The sequence below is a fragment of the Macadamia integrifolia genome, unplaced genomic scaffold (assembly GCF_013358625.1).
Source record: "Macadamia integrifolia cultivar HAES 741 unplaced genomic scaffold, SCU_Mint_v3 scaffold1801, whole genome shotgun sequence".
NCBI lineage: Eukaryota > Viridiplantae > Streptophyta > Magnoliopsida > Proteales > Proteaceae > Macadamia > Macadamia integrifolia.
Window position 1 is genome coordinate 63,875 of NW_024868360.1, and position 10,836 is coordinate 74,710.

General features: G+C 35.6%; 1 long non-coding RNA gene across 1 annotated transcript; it reads right to left on the bottom strand.

Annotated features, from left to right (window-relative positions):
- Window positions 1–415: 415 nt before the first annotated feature.
- Window positions 416–2,869, bottom strand: LOC122064877. Its single transcript, XR_006135845.1, has 3 exons — window positions 2,706–2,869; window positions 765–883; window positions 416–657 (listed from the first exon to the last, which is right to left on the bottom strand). It is a non-coding gene; the product is annotated as an uncharacterized LOC122064877 (long non-coding RNA).
- Between the last annotated feature and the right edge of the window lie 7,967 nt (window positions 2,870–10,836).

Sequence of the window (10,836 nt, forward strand, 5' to 3'; positions counted from 1 at the left end):
TCAAGAATAGATAACCATATAGGGAATAATCATCAATAAATATGATGAAATAAAAATTTATACACAATGTAACTGTATAGGTTCCACTGATGTCAGTATGAATAACCTCCAATAGGTTAGAACTACGGACTGTCGACTTCTTCTTTATCTTGGTCATTTTTCCTTTACAATAGTCTATACATATCTCTAGGTCACCTTCAAGAGTGGGCAGGACATTAGACTTTACCAATCTTTCAACTCTTTCCTAAAGATGTGATCAAGTCTTTTATGCCACAACATGTAAGATTTTTTCTTAGATAAAGGCATTTTGAGAACAATTCTTTCAACATTATAAAAAAAATAAATATCATGAGAAGCTAAATATAATTTATATAGTCCTCCAAAAGACATAGTACAGTAACCAACCTTATTTGAATTGAAGAACAAATTAACCATAGCGTTCTTTATTTCAAAATGGTAACCACACAAGTCTAAAACTAAAACAGAAATTAAATTCCACCTAAAGTACGGTATATAAAAAGTGTTTCTTAACATCAATTTAAAAACAGAGTCTAGAATTAAAATGACATCTCCCATGAATTCTACATCAGCTTGTTCATTGTTCCCCACAGTGAGCTTTGATTCCTCCTTACTTGGCTTCCTCCGGTTTACGAATCCCTATATGGTAGAAGCAACATGGTTAGTTGCACTGTTATTTAGCCACTAAGAAATTGATGGGGCTTCTGATAAGTTGGATTCATAAATAAATGCCAAAGAATCATTACCTGCATCCTTCTTCATATGACCATTTTTTCTTACAAAAGAAGCAATGACCACCCTCATTCTTGAAAGAAGGTTTCTTAGGACCCAAATTGCTAGATTGACCAGACTCCTTATTGATTTCCTGAGAAACTTTATTAGTATGAGATTTAGGCTATTTACCTTTATAAAAACTGGAGCTAGAAGCAAACAAGGTTGTGTGGGTTTTCTCCTTCTTTAGTTTTTTTTTTCTTCCTCAGTAACAACTCTAGAAATCAAGTCATTAATGGTCCAATTTTCATATTGGGAGTTATAATTGGTTTTGATGATCCCAAATTCAGAAGGAAGGGTATATAGGGCTTGATGGACAATGCAAAGATCAGGAAGAGAAATATGTAAGGTTTTAAGTTTGGCTTGGTAATCCACCATCCGAATGATATAGTCCCTAACATATCTAGAACCATCATACCTCACATTAAAAAGTTCTTGCAGAAGAGTTCCTATTTCAGTATTCAATGAAACTCGGTGCCTAAGTGCCACTGCATACATCATCTCCTTAGCAGTGCAATTAATAGTAAACCACGTTTTAGGTGATCTTTGATCGACTTCTTTATGGATAGTAAACAGATGCGATTGCTCTTTACTCATGCAGTATTCACCAATTTTTTATCACCAGTGCTCTGATCTATGAGATCCGCTGGTTTATTCATAATAAGAGATGTGTGAATATCTGTCTTTTTTATAACAAATAATACATACTCTTTTCATTTCTTGCAATTGGGCCCAGTAAGAATCTCAATAGTAACCATATTATTGTTGACTAAAAAAAGTAACAGAAAAATAAACAATGTATATCATTAGCATAATGTGAGTACCGTGTAATTTAAAAATATATAAGTACAGTAATTGAGAGTTCACAAACATCATTATGTAAACACATTTGGGCTGAATTCATAACATGCAGTTACAGAATCCTTCACATATCAACGATTTTGAAAATAAATTTCAATCTTTGATAGGCTATCACCTTTGGGTGTATCGACTACTTGGGTCAGTCAATTCTCAACCATATGCTGTCTATGTGACCCTCTAATTATTAACACACAATCACTTCCTTTGGTGTGTATAACTATGTATTAGAACCAGAGACATCCCACTACCGTATAAGGTCGATATTCTATAAATTTAATCAAGAAGACCACTTTAGTGGCTACAACTTAATCAAATTTATGAAACTCTCTCATACTGGGATATACTTAATATCACTCACATCAAACCAAATAATATGTAATTTTAGACTTGAAGATAAGGGGCTAAAAATTATCCCTAAAATTACATTAGATGCTAATAATATTGTTTAATACTTTAATTATCCATTAGGATATTTCTTTATTTATTTTTAATCCCATAAACTTATTAATCCTCAACAATTAGGGTTTTAAACCTAATAATATTTATTGATTAGGGTTTCAAACCTTATAATCCTTAATCGATTAGAGTTTCAAAACTAACCATCACTAATCAATTAGGGTTTAAAAAAATAATCATCCTTAATCAATTAGAGTTTTAAAAAACTAATAATCCCTAATCTATTAGGGTTTCAAAATAATCATCTCTAATCAATTAGGGTTTCAAAATAATCATTCCTAATCGATCAGAGTTTTGATTATGATTTTAAATCTAATCATCTTTATTCATGGATTCAATAAAAAAACTATAATATATTCCTCATCAATTTGATTAGGGTTTTAAACTTAATCACCCCATAATTTATGGATTTAATCCAAAAATTTTAATCTATCCCTTACAAACATAATTATGGTTGTAAACCTAATTTGCGGTGGCTCTGATACCACATATAGGATTAAATCTCTTACGAGATATAAACTTCAGACCCATAGATCACCATAAATAGATTGAGAACACCAAGAACAATGGGATAGAAACTATAATCAATAAATGCGTACCTTGTTTGGGATCCATAGTAAAGCAAAACACAATGAAAAACCTTCTGATACACGTAGCAAGGTACTTCTCCTATATTTTCCTATGATCATTGGCTAGATGAGGAACCTGAACGTATAAGGGAGGAAATCACAAGAAACCCTGTCTCTTTCTCTTTCTCCCTTTCTCTCCGAAATGTATGTTGTGAATAATATTAGGGTTAGAGGAGGGACCTAGCTCTCTATTTATAAAGTTTCCCAATGTACCCACTCATCACAAGTCTAATGGTTAACTAAATCCCACACTAGCTAGTCCATATTAAATTAATTAAAGCTCGTATGTCTCACTTAATTAGACCAAATAATTAGCATGATTTTATTAAAGCACAAAAACCCAATTAATATAAATCCACATAGAAATATTCTAACAGGAAAATGATCTCCCTAGATCATCATTTAGCAGGATATGCTCAATTGAAAAGATATAAGAAGGATATTTCTAGTTCTGATGTTTTTCTCTTTATGATTCTAGTTTTTAATAAATTTTCTTTTTCAAAAAAAATAGATAAATAAATACAAAAAAATGAATCCTGTTCGCTTGTATGGTTCTATGCTTAGACATAGTTGGGCATAAAAAGACCACAATGCTCTCTCCATCCCATGTGCTGAAGATGCTTTCACATGCCCTCCCATTGGCTGTGTGTTGGTGCAATAATTGTGCAAGTGGACATGATTCTCTTTGCCAATAAATGAATAAAAGAAAAAAAATTTAAAAGATAATGTGGCATCTGCGCCCAGACATGGGGGGACAAATGACTGTCCCATCCCTTATGAAAGGTGGATATCCTACCCCTATTGATGATTTTACTAGTGCTCCTATAGGTCTACATGTTGATGTAGGGGTCACACTGTCTTTCAGGGAACCTTCTCCCATAAATAAATAAAAAGAAGTGTTCCTCAGGGGGGGAATGAGGTTCCTTATGCGCATGTGCAAAGACCAATGGAAGTGCATGAGGAAACATCACAGAGGTCATTTCATTTTCCCTTTCATGGATGGGTCATTCATTTTGCCCCTATGTGTCTAGACAAAACAATACCCCCCACCAAACATTTTGTAAAAGCTAAAGTTCATAAAATAGGAAAACATGACAAGGACATCCTCTGCAACAAGAACCACATACACTAACAAACACCACCTACGATAATAGAATAGATGCTAACAAACACCAAACGCAATGTGTGTGTGTGTGTGTGTGTGTGTGTGAGAGAGAGAGAGAGAGAGAGAGAGAGAGAGAGAGGTATTAAGGTCAGTAGTTGAATAATTAACATATAGCTATTTATAGTAGTTTTCCAATCCTTGGTTCTTCTCTTGGATTGTGGCAAAGGGAGAAATGTGACGCGAGGAAAAAAATGGGAGGAGCAAAGATGCTCTTGTTGTCCTCCACTATGTTCCTTTTGCAGCTGCTATAAGCTCACTTAGTAATACTCAAGTATGTTTCAGGGTTTCACATATCTCAATTTGACTATTGAGATGTATATGAGGTCCTATATCATATGGACTAACCCATGTACTGTCAAGTGGCAAATAGTAAAGCGTTATACTTCACTAGGCATAATGACGCCTTGAAAAACCCTATCATTAAATGGATAACTTTTTTTATTTGTACCATCATCTTTTTAGGTCTATGTTCCAGTAGGATACTGGACTAATGACATTAGTAGGCGGAATGCTCTTCAAATCTAGAGGTATGTGAATACTACTGATGAGAATGTTAATATGAATATACTATAACGAACAAAGGGAGTGTTTAATTACGGATAATTAGGTTTTATGATGATAAACATAGGGATCCATCAGCAAATGGCAGAGGTGTAGCTTTGATTTAAATTATTGAAAGTAGCGTCCCATATCATGCAAATCTTAGTAAAAAAAGGTTATCGATCTTTAATATATAGGTGAGATCGATCACCGCCAATCTCCACACACACACACACACACACACACACACACACACACACACACACACACACACACATATATATATATATATATATATGGGACAAATTTTAATTTTTATCCGAGAACGACCCCTGTACCACAGACAGGGGATACACAATGACCATCATGCCCCTCATGGGGAGTGCATCCCTGAGTCTGGGCACAGGTGCCGCTATCAGAAAAAAAAAACTTTGTCCCATATATATATATATACATATACATATACATATATTTATGTTTGTGTATGCATATTCATTGTAAATATAATCTTGGCGTGGTACTGACATGTACAACCTTATCATGATAGTATAATGCCACTCTTGGCGACTGAAGCATGGATAAAATCTCTCAACTATTCTATTGTTGATGAATGGTAGCCATGGTTCGTTGATAGCCAAGTTGGAGGGTAATTTCTTCAAACTTGAATATAATATTTTTATTTTGATCTCATATTTGAACTTTTTGACTAATTTATTGGTTGTTCATGGGATTTTTATTTGAAATAATTTTTCCCCTGGTGGTTTAGGTGTAGATATACCAGGACTTATTCCAACCACATGACATATGCAACAGGAAAGGTAAGATATATGTTCTTAGTGAAGTTGTTTTTCAATTATTTCTTTAGATTAGTAGCAATGAAGGAAAATATATACTTATAGTATGAAAAGCAAGTTTGAAATGATATTTTAGTTTATTAATGCAGGGAGCAGGGCATGAAGCTCCAATATACATGCCTAAGGAATCATTTGCTATGTTTAAGAGGTGGATTTTGGAAAAATCTTTGTGACTACATTAGGTTCTTAGGGTTCCAAATCTCTTACAAAAATTTAGTTATTCAAAATAAAGTTGGCAATGAGGGAGCTTTCACTTTTAAAGCCTCTTGTATGTGATTGATGTTTCCTAATAAATTTTGTTGACCATTGTAAGCTACTATTGTTATGATTATATTAAAAGAGCTTGGGTCCAATTCTAAATGGTTTTAATTAAAAATTTGAGTGTGGATGTCATAAAATTTTCAAATTAACTTGTATGTTTACATTGGTTCATCATCATCAGAGCATTTTGATTAGGCACAGTTTGATATAAGTAGTTAATTATTATTATTATTATTATTTTTTGGGTGGGGAGGGGATAACCAATTTTTTTGCAAAATATAAAAGAAGAGTATATATACAACAAGGCAGCCCTACCACCTATATGGACAATAGTCAAAAGAGGTGAAGGGTCAAGAACCCTTGGAACCCTAGCTTGAAGATCAACAACAAACCAGTAGGACAGAGAGTAAGATGGCAGAATGGCCATAAACAACCATTGGGGACTAGGGGTCCAAATAGGAACAATCCCCCACTTCTCAATAAGATACAAATTCCTAGAGGGTCTATGAGCCCTTAGGATTGAGTTCCAGAAGATTCGGAAATGTTTTTCCTTTCAAATTTGAGAGATAGTTGAGCAAAAGCTAACTTGGCAATGCAACCAATGGAGTTCCCCTTGAATGCCTTTACCCACTCAATGAGTTTCTATTAAGACGTTCCACCTAGGGTGCCAAGATAGGTAGCACAATATGTAAATATCCCTCCACAGTTGAGAAGTGAAAGAGCTATTAAAGACTAAATCGTCTCTACTCTCTAACCTAGTCAAAGACAATAAAATGGAGCAATATGGATAAATCTCTTTCTCGATTGATTATTAGTCCGAAGAACATCCATTATACACCCTACATAGTAAATGATTGACGAGGAATATAAGATATAAACTATATAGTAATTAGATCGAGGAGTCCCAACTAACCTTAGGGTTAGATCACCTTAGAATACACCAAGCTAACTATGAAATGAGTGAAAATAACAAAAAAGAATAACATCAATTGAGAAATGAAGTGAATGTGTAGCGAAAAATGAGGTACAATTAGGAGGATTTACAGGTAAAGTTATTGAAGTTACCACTCGGGGCCGTCTCTATGGATGAAGTAAGCACAAACTGGAGGATGAAGAATAGAGGAGATTCAGAATGTATTTGAGGAGTTAGAGAAAGTTGAAGTAAGCACAAACTGGAGGATGGAGAATAGAGGAGATACAGAGCGTATTTGAGGAGTTAGAGAAATTATTTCTGATAATAGCACCAATTCGTGGCCTTGGAACACCATTTTCCCTATTTTTTTTTGGATGTCTATAATTTCTTGTTCATAAAACATTTTTGTCTCAAGCCTATGAACGAATTAGTTCTACTTCTCCGTTACCTAGCCTCTGTGGTTATGAACAAACAATTTCATATTGATATTTTAATTTTATTTAATGAATGATATTTCTTTTTTCATAAAAAAAAAAAATTAGGATTTTTACAATAAAACTCAAATTTTCACATAATTGAATAAAATGTTTTTCTTTTTCTTTTTCAACCCTATGACTCTTTATATATATATATATATATATATTTATTTATAATCAAATTTATATATATTTTTTATAATTATGAAGGAAAAAGATTGGCACATTACCTTGTAATCTTATATGCAGTTTCCATTTCAAATGATAATCATTTAAATCTGAACTGTCATGTCATGGGTGACCTACGTACCAAGAATTAAGAACTAAGTAATATAGAGGGTAGGCATGAACTCTAATGCTTAAGTCATAAATCCGAGCAATAATATTAGTCAGAGATAGGAATCAAAAGAATAGTAGACTAGAGAGTAATTAATAGCTTACCTTACCTTGGGTTCTACCTTCATATTTATATGATGGGGGGTGGTCTAAACTCAAAAGGAGACATAAAAGGAAAGGTTTGTATTTATTAGGAGTTACCTCTGAGAAGAGTCCCAAATCCTATTAAGTGCGAAGCATTTGAGTCCAAAGAATTATGATGACTTTAACCTAATCCTGGCTTTCACTTGACCTCTTACCAACTGTCTATTGGGATTATGTATGTCTTGTATTCTGTAATGGATTCATATAGTTATAATTTGGTTTGTTCTTGTAACTGGATCATGTTCGGGTCAATTACATGTATGATGTTATAATTGTAATTATGTGGGGTTTAGGACTTTGGGTTCCTATATATTGTCTCTGTGGTGAAAACCCGAGTAATAAGAAATTGGGTCACTTTGTGAGGTGGAGAATGGTGTAGAGAGTTTTTTCAAGAATAGTGGAAAATCTCTATTCTCTCAGGTGGAAGTAGACACTCTAGCCAAACCATAGTAAATTTCTTGTGTTGTGTGTGTTTCCTTGGATTTCTTCCTTGCGGTTGCATATTCTTCTCCAATAAGTGGTATGAGAGTGATGTTGGCTGAATCATCGTAAGAGGTGCGTGGAGATAAAAAAAGTAGATGGTGGGCAAAGAGAACGAATAAGGTTTTTTTTTACTAGAGTGCGCATATTTAATTATTCATTCTATATTTATGATGCTGTCAGGAAAATAGAGAAGTGAAAGAAATAGGAGCGTGTAGGAAAATCATACAATTTCAATTTGAAGAAAGAGCAAAAGAATCTATGGAAGAGAGGAGAAAAAAAAAAAAGAGTAAAAGTGAATCATACAGACTTAAAGTTTGATTTTATTGTAATTTTTTTTTTCATGTTTCTTCCTCGCAAGTGCGGTGGTATGTTTGAAGAAAATGAAGAAAAAAGAAAGAAAGAAAAAATTCAGTGCTTAATTCACTTTGAAAAAAAAAAGTTGTGTTTTAAGCAGATAACGTATACGTTTGTCTTTTTATAATAATTCTGATTTTGTGTAGAGGATGTGGTACTAAGGTTAGGGGTTCTTGGATTTTTTGGCATTTCGGACGTGGTGGAATGGACAGATCAAATGAATTCCACTCCGTTGGTATAGTTTATTTATGTCCGTGCGAGATCAACGGTAATTAGGTTTGTTGAGGTTTATGCCAGACACAGAGGGTACAAGTACAATAATTCGGATGGATGAGAATTTGTATAACCTTGCGGGCAGTATAGAAATAGGTGGAGCTCCTATTAGAACTCGGGCAAAGGGTACATATGGACAACAAATATTGCAAATGGTTAGGCAATGAACAAACGCAAGTCTGAAAAGAATTGAGTGTCTTTCACTTCGGATTTGGTGAGTGGTGATGATCTTTCGGAGTTGGCTACAACGATAGGAGAAGTGGAGCCACGTCACATTGTGCAACGACACTGAGCTGTACGGTACACCCTGGGGGTGCAAGTCATGCTGGTTGAGTATGGCTGATAAGCGGAAACAATGACAAAAGTTGTAGAGTCAACATCAACACCGGTCTTCTTCAAGGTGGTTTGCAGAATCCACACCAATGTGTAGATTGTTGGGTATGTCTTGTAATCTGCAATGGGTTCATATAGTTATAATTTGGTTTCTACTTGTAATTGAGTCGAGTTTGGGTAATTATATGAATAAGTTTATAACTGTAATCATGTGGGGTTTAAGGGTTTTGAGTTCCCTATATATTGTCTATGTGGTGAAAACCTTAGTAACAAGCAAAGTGGGTCACTATATGAGGTGGAGCGTGGTGTAGAAAGTTTTTTCAAGAATAGAGAAAAGTCTTTGTTCTCTTGGGTGAATGTAGGCAATCTTATGGAACCATGGTTCCTTGCATTGTGTGTGTTTGCTTGAATTTCTTCCCGTGGTTGTTCATTCGTCCTCAAGAGTGTAAGCCACTCGTGGTGTGGGCTGATTTTTCTATCAAGAGTTCCTCCTCACACTAACACCGCATGAACCTTCTCCCATTAGTAATTTGGTATAACTGGATTTTCTATTTTTGAGAAAAAATTGAGATTTTTTGAACATTTTTTAATGTTCAAAACTCGATCCCATTTTCCTCCAAACTGTGCATGGCCAATACGGTAAATATAAACATCGAACTAGGACATGGCAAAAGATCCTCTCAAATTAATTGGGCACCTATTTAGTGATCCAAGGATTAGGAGGACCTAAGGATACGCATGTAGCCCAATGAACTGGAGAGGAGCCGAATCTCTTAGACACCGAGTTAACTCGTTATCGTATAAGGGAAGTATACAAGTATGCTTATCGTTATTACTTGTTAACCTTGGCAGGTGCAAGTCTTTATTGCCCTTGGGGCGCTTTTGGTCCGAGTTCTACATTTAATTTCATGGTATCAACTAGGGGTGTCAATTCGTGGCCCGACCCGACGGAACCGATAGGAATCTACCATTTATAGCCCGGCCCGGCCCGTTTATTAAATGTGTCGGGCTTTAGCCCTGCCTGTTTATAAACGGTCGGTCTTTCCTGATACTTGGACTGTCGGGCACCCGACCGAGACCGACCAATTAATACCCGATCGAGACCGGTCTGTTTTGCACCGGTTGTAAGATACCTATTTTACCCCCATATGAAAGAGTTAAAAATAAAAAAATAAACAAAGAAACCAAAAACCCTAGTCCGTAGTCGGTCTTCAACCTTCCTCTTCGAGTCTTCGTTTGACATTGCGGCGACTGCGCCGCGACCGCAACTATGGTTCTTCATTTTCCGTTGTCGCCGATTCGCCAGTCGCCAAGCCCAAGTCGGTCTTCGACCTTCCTCTTCGAGTCTTCATTTGACACTGCGGCGACTGCGCCGCGACCGCCACTGTGGTTCTCCATTCTCCATTGTCGCCGATTCGCCAGTCGCCAAGCCCAAGTCGGTCTTTAACCTTCCTCTTCGAGTCTTCAATTAGATTTTTATCCTCAGCCTCAGGTTCTTCAACAGGTTTTACAATCTTTGGAGGGGAAGGTTCCTATTTCTCCTGCACTTCATTTTTATCATGATACTCCTGGATTAAGAAACAACCAAATTAAAACAAATAAAAGAATAACCACAACCAGATTTAGACAATGAAAAATGGGAAACCAAACCCCATCGTCCGTCACGGCGTCATTGCACAATCATATTAAAGAAGGTCCATTTAAAAACCGGTTACGTTCGTTTAACATTAAACATGTCCGTGGCCTGATTAATGCCCGACTAAAATCGATTAAGGCTTGATTTTAGTAGACCGATTATAGTCCGAGACCGACCAACCGAATATAAAGTGTACCATGCCCTCACTAACTAAACCCGATTAGTTAAATGGGCGGACACGGTACAGCCTTTAAAAGTCTTCAAGTCCGATTAAGCCCGATTGAAACCGGACGGGCCCGACCGGTTGACACCCCTAGTATCAACTGACCATTT